The 13,179-nt window shown below is 35.6% G+C and overlaps 1 long non-coding RNA gene across 1 annotated transcript in view; it reads right to left on the reverse strand.

The window, feature by feature from the left end:
* Positions 1–1,582: 1,582 nt before the first annotated feature.
* The window catches only part of LOC109144037, a 58,824-nt gene continuing 47,227 nt past the window's right edge, over positions 1,583–13,179 (reverse strand). The window contains exons 4-6 of the long non-coding RNA XR_002044514.3: positions 11,598–11,710; positions 10,786–10,951; positions 1,583–5,819 (exon numbers count right to left, since the gene is read on the reverse strand). This is a non-coding gene — a long non-coding RNA (uncharacterized LOC109144037). The remainder of the gene's footprint in view (positions 5,820–10,785; positions 10,952–11,597; positions 11,711–13,179) is intronic.

Below are 13,179 nucleotides of genomic sequence, written 5' to 3' on the forward strand. Positions count from 1 at the left end.
TCCTAGTTGTGTTACTGAATAATTGGCAGGAAAGTGAAAATAATGTAGGTTTTTTAGTAACTATTGGTTAAAATGTCTTTAAAAGGCTGTGTAAATCTTGATAATTAGTCTCTCTCGCTCTCACTCCTCCTTTCCCTCCCTCCATGCTGTACCTGGGTCACGCTAGTGGCTCAGTTTCTCAGATGACTTAATAAACAACTATCTGGAAGCATTGAAACTACAGAAGATGTCTCGTTTTGTCTTTTAAGCGCCTTGCAAGGACTTTCAGCAAATTCTCTCCCATCAGGAGAGACTCAATTTATGGCACGCTAAAGTGTCAATATGGGTTTATGTCTAAAGCCACTTCTTTTATACAGGTAAGAAGACAGAAGAGTAGGGAGGCAGATGAACCCTCTAGGTTTAGAACAAGAAAGTGAATGTGCTTTTCTTCTCCTTCTGCCACCTGTGTTTGTCTCATCTGGTCAGCACCTTTTTAGTAGGTATCAAGAGCGATTTTAATGGAATGGAGTGAAAGGGTGATCTACTTCTTTGTTACAATGATTGGTAAAAAATGGAATTTCCAAACTTCTCTGGACTGTGGATTTAGATGATAGTCTGTGTCTCTATTTAACTGTACTTAATGACTTGAAAGCTGATAATGACTGATAGCTGATAATAGCATCAGAAAGTGTGTTCTGGTGGCCACAATCAGCCAGGAAATCTTTCTGTGTGAACCATGCTAACAAGGATGAACTTGAGTACTTATGGTTTCCATATTTAGCACTGTCAGATTAAACAGCGAAACAGTGCTCCAGCAACCCCTGCCCACACATTTTGTTGTGTGTAAATATATCACTGGTTTGTTTCAGAGCTTTGTTCCTAAAGCAGAGATTTGTAGTGTTTCAAAACTTTGAAAAACTCTTCACAATAAAAGCTAAAATGTTTGTCAAAATAAATGTTTAAAAAATATATTAGCATATATGCTCAATGCTGTTTTAGACTTGTTTCAGACAAGAATGCATCAACTGTGTTATGTAAACCCTGAATTAAAAATAAAAGCTTTTTTTCTACCTCATTGTAAGTTTGTTATGTTGCTTCCAGAAATGCCTCTAAAAACCTTTGGGTCCCAAGCAGCTTCTGAAGATTCCTTATGTCTTTGAACGCACATTAAAAAAATTAAAGAAATGAACACCTGTCCCTGTCTCTAGCCATGAAATTTTGTCTTTCATTCCCTAATTGGTATAAAAATTAGCAAAAAAAGACTAACCTGTCCCTTCCATTAATTCACCTGATAGACATGTGTGTCAGAGACAATTAAAAGACCAGTAGTTAGGCAGTTTCTCAGTGCTTATGTGTTATGAAGTGAATAATCAAAATTAAACAAAATTTGAAATTTGGAAGCATGGACAAGTAGCAATTATGATCCAAAAATCTTTTCTAGCTTTGAAAGTAACTGTTCCCCAGCTTTGCCTCATTCTCACTGGTAGCAATATTTTAACATCCCAGAACCCAGAAATGCTCGAATCTTAATCTGAACTAGACTACCAGCAGCAATGCTTATGAACCATGATAGAGATTTGGGAAAAGATCAGGGTACACATGATGAGGGCAGAGTCTTAGCTAATCTCCTTTATTTAGTCAATCATTGCACAGGAAGATTTCTAATAACTTTTGCATTTATATCTTTACAATGAACAATAATTCTTAGCCTTGAGTATACAAACTCACAAACCTGCAAAATCAAACCATAACACAGCAGTATGTTTCATGAATAGCAAAGCTATTTTTGGCCAAGCATCTAGTTTCACACCTTTCCCCATTTTTTATTTTATTCCTTCTCTATCTCTGCACAGTGGCATTCATGAGAACTAATTCACTTGACAATACAGATGGAGACAAACAAAAATAGTCATTTCAACATTCTAGTATTTCCCTGAAATATTTCTGAGAGAATCACAATAACGTATGTCATTACATATACAAAACACATGATTGTATGAGGTGCTAGAAAGGTTTTCCTGGCATGCGTATGTACTGACCTACATAATTCATGAATGGTGAAGAATAGGACCATTATATGCAGCAAAATGAAGACAGCATTGAATAATACCAAACTTCATAAGATGTCTGTAGCAAGCTTTGCAGTGAATCAAATAGATTTTATTCAAAGCTTAGAAAGTACAAGGTCAAACAGTTTATTAAAATGGATATATAATAAATAGATAGATTCATGCCCCGTACTGAAATTCATGCGAACTTCATTGGGTTAAGTGGTAGGTCCAGCTGTGTGAAAAATATCAGCATTTGGCCCCTTGCCACAAGTCATTTTAGTAACATCTCTATTATTTTTCCAAGGGCTGCCAGGGCAGTTCACAATGCAGAGCCAAATGATCCACCTCTTCCACTTCATGTTGTGCACCAGATGTTGATACATTTGCAGACACTAAGTGCCGTTTATTCCGTAAGGATATAGTTTCAGAGCAATGTGGCCCTCAGTGGTCTTTCCTGTTGTGCATCTATTTACTCCAGATAATGTCTAAAGAATCAAACTTTCTAATTTACTTCTCAGATAACAAATTGCTGTACTTTGGTGGCTGCAGCTGAAGAGTTTGCCTGTATGAAGGCATTAATAACATGTTAGTAAAAAACCTAAGTCAATTACTGTGTTTAAAAAAACAGGGTCCAGATATATTTCTCCTTAGGGTACCTTTATATTCTAGCAGAATAAAGGCGGCTATTTAAAAATGATTTAGGTAACAACCATGCCATTTCAGTTGTCATCCCAAAATATTTGTTAACAGGTAGAGTCTCAGTCAGCAGCAAATCATAAACTATATTAAATTATTCTGTTTAAAATTTTGAATTATGCTTAGTTTTACTGCACAGTTTTTTATAGTGGGTATATACATATAACTACAGCCACATTCTAGACTTAAGAATGTCAAACTGATACTAGAGATAGTGGGAAGTCATACACTCTGTATAAATGGGGAGTCACTTACTAACTGTTTAAGGGCCATGGAGGCGTATGCTGGGAAGAGAAACATTTAAATTAATGCAGGAAGGAGAAAGCCTTATGCTAATTAAAGTCCAGTCTCCAAATAAAACAGTAAATTTAAAGATAAATTCAGAAAGAAAGACTACATGGGTATAGATCTCCTAAAAACCAAGCAAAAAGTTTGGTTGTAAGAGCATCTTTGGCTAGGATGGTCTTCTAATATCCTTTGTTAAAATAGCAGTTCCATGAAAAACTTGCAGGCTGATGGAAAAAGACACCTTCTGATCTAATCTTTGTATATATTATACACAATATCCCTTTACCTTCACTTAGTTCTTTTCTAGAAAATTATGTTCTGCATATGACAAATAATTTTATGTGCTCAGGTTTTGCTTTTCCAGTCAGACTTCAAACTAACAGAGTAACAGTTACCAGCAAGCATTCCTTGACTTAAATGCAGCAAATTCAGATGCTGAGACACCATAACAACTGCCCTAGCTCCTCTGTGTGTCATCCACTCTAAGATAGTGAGAGCTTCTTTGAGGTTCATGGACCAAGCACCAGGAAAGCATGTACCAGAGTTAATAAACAAAAGGCAGAAACATTTTGAAAATACAATTGATGAAATTAATGGCTCTCTGGCATGCAGTAATATACTGGGGTACATGATTGAACTACAAGAGTCACAGGAAGGATGTCATAGTAACAGTCCTTGTGAATTCTTCCCGCCACTGTCTCTAAGCAAAGTAGGTTTTATTTTTCTGATAATGCAATCAAGGTTGATATAAAAACTTCAGAAATCAATGGATGATTCTTCTATAATGAATGATTTTCATATAAAATCCTTATCATCAAAAGTGGAAAAATATATGTAGCAAAATTTGAGAGATACCACTTCACAGGCAAGACCTGAAGGAGCAGAAATGTTATTTATTTTAATGCTGTACTATTCAATGATACAGAACTAAATTCCGTTTTATGGAAGTGTACCTATCAGAAAACCATATATTACGAAACTGAAAACATCAAATATAGTGGGCTTGTCATGACAATTAATGAAGGCAAAAATTTGCACTTAGAATTCATCTAAACTAATATTCCTCTACAGGGTAGTTCTCAGTGTGTCCTCAGAAGATCAATCAGCAATTCTTCATGGCAAAATCATCTTGAAGAAGTAGGCATTTATTTTCAAAATACAGATTTTAGCTCACAGATACATTAACAAGGTGTATTTCAGACTGCTGGAAACAAGTCCCCAGCTTGTAGATATACTACACTCTTAGCTTAAGCAAGGTGACAGTTAAGTACAGTCTACATGTGCAAATAAGTTCCCTATAAATAAATAAAGTACATGGCCCTGAAAGTAAAATGGTACCTTGTGTTCATTAACGAAACTCTCTATTATCACTCAGCTGCATAAAGAGGATCTTTTATAGTGGTAGGGTCAGAAGATCCGACATTCCAAAGGTGATACATCTGTGGAAGCCTTTCAAGCATTCAGACAAAGCACGTAACAAGCCTCCTAACATGACCACAAGTCTATTCTCTTTCTATCCCTAACTTGTTTTGTTTATTATCAGACCAGGTGTATTATAGCAATTAGAGGTTCTGATGCAACCTTACCTTAGAGAAATAAGCAAAAACAGCAAGTATGCTATTAATTCAAAGGTATATTTCTCTCTTATGAGGACCATCTGGTAAGTCAAAGGAAAATGTAGCTGAATGCTTATACTTTGAATAGAGTGACAGAATTAGTGCCAACTCCCTGGAAGTATTAGTGTTATAGTAAGAGGTTTTTCTGTACCTTTGTTTCCTTTGTGGGTCTGGAAGAGCACTTTGACATTTCACCATATGCACAGTGTATTATGTATCAAGGAACTAGTGGATATTACTGAACGGTTTTAGCTCATTTTGTTTTTCATAAAGGAAGATAGCTTTGCTGTGATGCCGGCTCCTTTCACACAGATTTACCACTCTGCTATTTTATTCTCCTTTCACCTTGGAACAAAACGTTAATTTCATATCTCAGTGTAAATTAATTCTTTGGCATCACTAGCCTTGAAAGCCCTCTGGGGCCAGCTATTTTCAGCGCTGCCATTTTACAAGCATTGCAATCATGGATATATGACTAGGTAAACTGATAAATTGTGGTAGCTCTAAGAAGATTGAATATTTCTTGCACTTTACATGGCACATATGTTTTGCACAAATATTGTCTCATCTTTGTTTCTACTCGTCATCGTTCTAGAACTAATTAATTAATTGATTGATTGATTGTGTTAATTCACAGCAATTTTTTTATTCATAGCGATATTTTTTATCCACTGTCTTGCCAGGATCAGCAAAACAGCACTACTATAAAAAGTAGAAATCCTGGCAGGAACTCCACTTCTCTGACAATTCCTGTGTCTTTGTCTTTCTTTTAGAGCAAGTGGTAGCGCTGTAAAATAACAAAAACTTTTGGTCTGGAATGGACCTTGGGAGGGCATCTGGTTCAACCTGCAGCCTAAAACATGGTCAGTACTGAGTTCAGACCAGAATGTTTAGGATTTTTTATAGTCCAGACTTAAAATTTTCAAGGATGGAAATTCCCCCGCCATTCTGGAGATCTTGTTCTAAGATGTAAGATGGTAGGGCATGAACATGATTCACTGTGGGGGATTCGACTGGAGAATATAAACTCATGCATTCAGACCTGATTTCCTGGCTCTAGGAAATCTTCTTTCCAGCAGACTAAGGACATCAATTTGTACTGCTGTAGTTCTTGTTACTGAATTCTGCAGGGATGATGAGCTCCATCATTAGAACCACACTGATTTTCTCCAACGAGTTTCCATCAGGACTAAAGGAGACAAGAAATACATTTCTTTGCTTTCCATCCAGAATCTTTTTCTTACTGAAAATATTTGCAAGATCATAGCTACACTATCTAAACAGTCCCCCCTTTCTGCAAGACTATGTAGTCTTAGAATTTATTTGGAGTGGATCCATGCTTCTCTGTTTCTCTGAAATATGTCTGTGAGGGATAAAAAGGTAAGAATGCCACAAACTCAGTTTGTGCCAAATATCCAGGTGGTATTGGAAACCTGACTTTTTATTTTACTACAGGCATAATGCAATTTGTCTCGAGATTACCTTGCTTGGAAACAAAGTAAAAAGTTAAGAACTTTAGGAACTGTTTCTCTAATACTGATTCATTCTACATAGTATTAGGAATTAACTGAATGGTTTGACTGACAAACCTGCAAATCCTGAGCTCCACCTATAGCAAGTGAAAACACCACTACAAAATTGTTCAGATTTATGTAGCCTTAAAAATTGCTTTTAGAAAGTAAGGGTGATTATTGTTCACAACTCAGAAACCGTGTTAAGGGCCATGAATGAATACTGCAATTGAATCAGTTTGTCCCTTTTGCCATCAAGTCAAGAGCTGTTTTCTGTGTTGTATCAGCAGAGTTGTGAGCTGATAATGCATCATTTTTCAGGAGAAAGCTGCTTTTTGCAGTGGAAGATGTACTCTTTGTACTCTTCAAGGAACTCTAAGTTCAGGTCGAAATTTCCTCAATACTAGGTGCTCAGACAAGAAGTACAGTTCCCTGGTATATTGGAACAAAATGTTTGACATCAGTGCAGTAAATACACATGACAATTTTGTTTGAGGTGATCCAAAACAAAATATTTTTTCTGAATTTGTCCATGGAGAAAATTGTCGAAACCGAGTCTAAACTGCAAGTCGAACAAAAATGATCGATTTATTTAGACATCTGATTCAAGCAAGCCTTCAGCAAGCCTTCAGCTTAGTTTTTCGAGTACAGTTCTGTTGTAGTCCCTAGTAGTTGTTATAAATCAGACCTGAGGCCCTACCTAGTAAATCTCAGGTTGTGTACACAGAAAAACAAGACTACGCCCAGCAGCCATAAATGACCATGCATCTGCTTTATCCACAAGATATCTGTGTGTCAGAAATAGCAACTGGCTGTAGTTATGTGGGTGAGTGTTTCCATCAAAGACTGTCCTCTCTCTGCTGTCTTTTTCTGAATCCTTTACAGCATAGCTTCCAACCTGCACAGCAGAAGCAGCTCAGAAGCAGCAGCTCTATTTCACTTAAAATCACCTTTTTTCCTCAGAACATTGACATGCAGAATATACATCAAAAGTATTTTGCAATTAGCAGTCAGTATAAAACTGTATGAAATTTGAAACTTAAGATCATCACTTTTCTCAGGATCAGAACATCACCTCCCATATCAAGACAAAAAAGACTCCTTCTTTGACATGTTGTTGATGAAAATAAGCATAACCTGTACGTATGTGTTTTTAAAGAGCCACACACCCATCCCTGTCCCAGAAAATTAAAATCCAGCTGATCAAAACATTTTAGTGAGTAGCCAGTTTATACACTGAAGAAAGGTGATAATATTAGTAAACTGGTAAATAGGATAGAATAGAATAGAATAGAAGAGAATAGAATAGAATAGAATAGAACAGAATAGGAGTGAATATTGGTGTCACTGCTGATTTTTTTTCTCGCCATGGGAAATCTCAGGAACATATTTGAGCATCAATAAACCAAAAATCCTCAAGGAAAAAATTCCATATATGTCCTAATATCTGGTACCTCCTCCAGCAGGTAAATCAATAAAACATGAATTTTTTTATTCACATATTTAATTTAATTTCATCCCTTTCTGATTTTGTGTCCTTAATAGCCAAAACAATGCAAATTAATTTCTCGTTCCTTTCTAAATCTAGATAAATTAAGTAGTTTTTATTTTTCTCATAAATATATAAATTTTTCATATTGAAATAGGCAATAAAGGGGGGAATACTCTAGATTTAACTGAAATAAAAAATAAACCTCTTTTTCTTTGCAACAAAACAAAACAAAACAAAACATAACAAACAAAACAAAAAGGGGGGGGATTTGGAAAGAAAAAACAGTTTAACCTAGTAAAATCCCTTTCTCTAACTATGGTGCACTGATGCACTTCTGGTATTCTGTATTGTGATCCTCCTGAAAATAGAAACTTTATGTTTAATTGATTTATTTGTAATGATTCTGTCTTAGGGAAGAGACTCTTTGAAGCTGATTGATTACTGCAACAAGCTTAAGATTTCATACCACAAGAAACCTTTTTGTACTAATAAACAGTGGGACAATAAAGCTCTGGGGCATGGTGTTTCCCTTCACATTAAAGTGAGGATTTGCAACATAAGTATGTGAGGGACATAGTTTATGTGCTCCCAAGAAGCAGACATAATGAACTATTTCTTTTAATGGCAGATTATCCCTGTTTCTATTTCCTGGAGTGAAGACCTCGCAAATTGATGTATCTGTCCTCTGAGGTTTTCAGAGAGGCATTATGGCATTTTAAAATATTAATATGAGAGTACATTTAGCTGAAAGTAGCTAGCCTGGTAGTCTCTTGTGGCTGCCATACAGGTCACCAGAGACCTCCTGTCTCTCAAGGCAAATGATTTACTCTAAGTGTATCATTAAGATATACTTTTTTTGAATTTATGATAGTGCTTTCTTACAAAGTTATACCTTTTCTATAAAAATTTAAGCATTTTTATGCTATTTTCTCCCTTCACTCACTGTTCCTTAAAAACCTGGTCAGTGTCACGGGCAAATTGAAAGTGCCACCCCCTGCACTGCAATAGTGGGTCTGTGTTGAACACTGATTAGCTAGGACTGGATGTCACATCTTGTTATAACTTTACATAGCTGAAAAATTTCCTAGGAGATTTGAAAAGAACTGTAATTATTCCTCCAATGAAAAAAAAAAAAGAGGAAGAAAAAAAGAGAGAGGGAAAGAGAGAGGAACAGAGAAAAAGAGAAAGAAAGAGAGAAAGAGAGGAAGAGGGTAAGAGAGGAAGAGACAAAGAGACAAAGACAAAAAAAGAATGAGAGAATGAGAGAATGAGAAAAAGAATGAGAGAGAAAGAAAGAGAGAAACAGAGAGAAGAAAGAGAGAGAAAGAGAAAGAGAGAGAAAGAGAGAATGAGAATGAGAGAGAAGAAAGAAAAAAGAGAGAAAGAGAGAAAAAGAAAGAAAGAAAGAAAGAAAGAAAGAAAGAAGGAAAGAAGGAAAGAAAGAAAGAAAGAAAGAAAGAAAGAAAGAAAGAAAGAAAGAAAGAAAGAAAGAAAGAAAGAAAGAAAGAAAGAAAGAAAGAAAGAAAGAAAGAAAAAAAGAAAGAAAGAAAGAAAGAAAGAAAGAAAGAAAGAAGGAAAGAAAGAAAGAAGGAAAGAAAGAAGGAAAGAAAGAAAGAAAGAAAGAAAGAAAGAAAGAAAGAAAGAAGGAAAGAAAGAAAGAAAGAAAGAAAGAAAGAAAGAAAGAAAGAAAGAAAGAAAGAAAGAAAGAAAGAAAAAGAAAAAGAAAAAACATCTCAAATGCAACAAATTTCTAGATTAAAGAAATGGAAAAATGTTGGAACCCTGGGTTTAGAGAATTTAGGTTTCTGGGATATAATAATATATATGTGTAACAATATGGAGGATTTGGGGTGTGGATTTGTTCTTCTTAATTAAAGACCTAGCAACAGATCAATTGAAAAGGTTTCCTCTTTTGGGAAATCTAATACTTTATATATGGTTGCCTATTTCACATTTTCTTCTGCATGATATATGATATCAAGGGTGAGTCTGTGACCTTCAGAACTTCTGGAGGAGTATCATCTGCTCAGCTTAGTGTAATTAAAAAAGTCAGGAAAGCAGAAGATGTCATTTGTATTTGCTGAAATTGTATTGGATTTGGTACTTCCACGTTCATGTATAAACACACGCAGGTTTTGTCTTTTCACAAGTGGCAGAGTGTGATTCTTCCCACATATCTGTTCTTAGGAGATCATGGACATGATTGAGGAGATGAAGGCTTCACAAGGAGGTGGTTTTCTGAAAAGCAGTCCAAGGCTAGCTAAAATCCGTGTTTAACTCCACAAGGGTAGATCATCACCCAGAATATTAGAAACTAACTTAAGTACTGGTCTTTGTTTTCTGTCTTGAATTATTTAGGCCTAAACTGATCTAAGTAACATACTATGATAATGTAGTAGTTGAAATGTAGTTTTCCTATATAATACCACATTTGAAGCATACCTGTCAGATTTCTCCTCTATGTTACTGGTCTATTTTGGGTTAGTCATGTGCAGAAGGAGAGAAATACAGAGTTTATATCTCAATTTGTTCCAAAAATTTAAGCCTCAGAGAGAACAGCGTAGTACTTGAATATACAATACATCTCTAAGAAAATAATCAAAATATGAATTAAGAAATAATTTTAAATCCTTCAATTCTAGCACAGTTCAAAACCATGTTGATAACCTGGGGCAGACACTGAAACTTTTGAGAAAGAGCACAGCACCCCCAACTCTTTGTCAGCTGATGCTTTGGTCCCAGGTATGTGTGCCACAGTTTTACTGCCCATTTCTTTAAGCACTAGTATCCTCTACAACATGTGCAGCAGAGAGCAGCAGATGGGCCTGTGCTAAAGGCGTAAAACCCTCGGGTGTCTGCATGCAGGAAAAATGTGTCCATGTGGCTTCATAGCAAGACATTAGATAGCTGCCACCTGCTCCTCCACACCACCACAAGGGTTAGCACTCTGCTGCAGAAGAGGATGGAGAGGGAGGTGGGGAATAGGTGCAGACAGCCATCCTAGATGATGTGCTCCCCTTCCAAAGCTGTGGGATTTTAGACAGCTGTACAGGTAATGCCAAAAGGCAACATCAACCTAAAATCCCTTGAACAGCACTGGGGAGCTTGCCACAGGCACAGCTGTGGCCACGAGCCCACCCCTGTTCCGATACCTGGGGCAGAGGTGGTACAGCACAAGCAGCCTGAGCCTTGTAGAGTGGCAGCATGTGGGTCCATGAGATGGTTTCCTGCTGGTTTTCCCAACTGTAAAACCCACCTGTGCTTGGCTCTATGCACTTTATCATCTGTACATCAGGAAGATTGCATTGCACTTCACATCTGTAGAGGAAAATTGAATAAATTTTTAGAACTGCCTGTTTTGACCTCTAAGACATGGTCAATGTTAATTTCAAGTTAATCTACACAAAGGTATTTCCAATTTTCAGTCGTCAGCTTTACATTCATGTGTGTAAGCAATATGATACAAATTGCAAATTTAAAATTATTTACCAGAGAATTTCATTTTTTTAATACTTTTAGCTAGCTATTCTGACATGGTGTCAAAATCCTTACCAAAAAATGTAATAATGTCTAAAAAAAATCATGTCCTCAGATTGAACACAAAAATGAGTATGTATTTAAAAAACAGATTTTTGGCCCAATTATAAATTTTTGGGGCTTTTCTATTCTTTAGAGAAACTGAATGTTCTTTTTTATATTTTCGGTTTCACATTATTTTGACCCTTTTAGCTTTCAAAGAAACAAAGACTTTTCATTTTCTAAGTGGAAAAACACATTAAAGAAACAAAAAACACAGAAAGAGAGGGAGGAAGGTAGAAGTAAAAGACAAAGAAAATAAAAAGTGCAACAATCCTCAAAAGAAGGTTGGAATACTGATTCATGATAAAAACTAAACTATTCATACATTCAACATTTTTATAGAAGTTATCAAATAAAGCAAAAATTATGAACTCTCTAGACTTACACAGAATGATTTGCCAGTTTTCCAATTTTTGAGCAATTCCATTGATAAAAAGATATTTCGGATGGCTAAAAAACATTTCAGATAAGTGCTCTTTTCAGATGCCTTTAGAGAAACTGTAAGAGACAGAGTATTTCATTTTTGAGATTGTTTTATACGTCATTTCATTTGCCTAGACACATCTGTATTTCTGTGTTAATTCTAATGGTTGGAAAAAACCAGCAAGGACCATAAATGTAATAGAAAGTCCTGAATAATACAGACAGTCCTACCCCTTAATTTACTCTTATTCAGTTGTTTGTCAGAAACTATTTTGAGAATGGTATTATTAAATGAATCTTAACCAGCATAATTCCATTTTCTATAACTAGAGAATACACATAACAGAAAGTGTAAAGGCTGCTGGATACTCTTGCAATTTTTTCCTCCACTTTTCATGTACATACTTTTTGTGAGTTTTCTTTTTTTTTCATGATGGACTGTTCCAAATTTGGCTAATGACATATATATATATATATATATATATATATATATATATATATATATATATATATGTTTTATATATAAGGGCACAAAACTTGATGATGTTGTTACTTCCCAGGAAATCACACTATGGTTCTGTTGGCAAACACTACAAATAATTTCCTTTTTTCTGTATTCTGGCTATGTCAATAGTGAATACAAATTACCTCGTTTAATGTCACATTTGAATTAGAGGAAGAAGTGGATATCTTAAGCAGTCTCCTTAAATATGATATGGGAAAAAGTAACAGTGATAGCTCCTGCAACGATAAGTATGAGTGCTCCACTTGCAGAACAGATAATACAGGGGTCTTGTCAACTGTAGCCAGTGGGACAGCAACTTCAGAGCACAGTCAGCCTCTTCTCGCTATAGTGAGGGAGCACTTGTATCTTCTGTCCGTCGAGTGTTTAGAGTGCATACTAAGTGATATTGAAAGGCTTTTTATCAGCAATCAGTTCAAATAAGTTAAGCACTTTACTTTCCTAATAACCAATCTTAAATTCATCTTTAAATTTAACTCTAGCCAGAAGGTTGAATGCTATCTTAAAGAAAAAAAAAAAACAAAGATAAAAATTACAAGAGCAGTGAGAACTAAAGAGACTATTAAAACTTGGTTTTGTTGTTTATTTGCCTCATACTTTCAAAATATTGGCAACAAAGGTACTTATGTCTGAGGTTATTGGTTTTTCCCTAAGTAACATATTTAATATTCAAGAAGAAAAAGCAAATAAGTTTTCATTCTTTTACAAGGGAAATTATGCCTATGTACATATAAAAACTCTTTGTTTTTCATCAAATCCTTATTAGTGTCTTTTGTTTATCAAAGAAATAGAGATGCTCAATATCTTTGAGCAAGATTTCTCCTTCAATATTAGCCTTATCTTGAATCTGCGTTTGTAAGTCTGCTGCTGATTTAGCCCATAAAAGATGGTGCTACTGCAGGACTGTGGCTGCTTCTTGCCATTCTTTGGGTGGAGCAGCCAGCTTGTTCTGGACTTTAAAGGAGCTCTGCATATTCACCTTAGAGCTGAACCTGGTCTGTAGATGAGATCAGTCAAGTCT

This window comes from Corvus cornix, chromosome Z, assembly GCF_000738735.6.
Source record: "Corvus cornix cornix isolate S_Up_H32 chromosome Z, ASM73873v5, whole genome shotgun sequence".
In the NCBI taxonomy this organism is placed as follows: domain Eukaryota; kingdom Metazoa; phylum Chordata; class Aves; order Passeriformes; family Corvidae; genus Corvus; species Corvus cornix.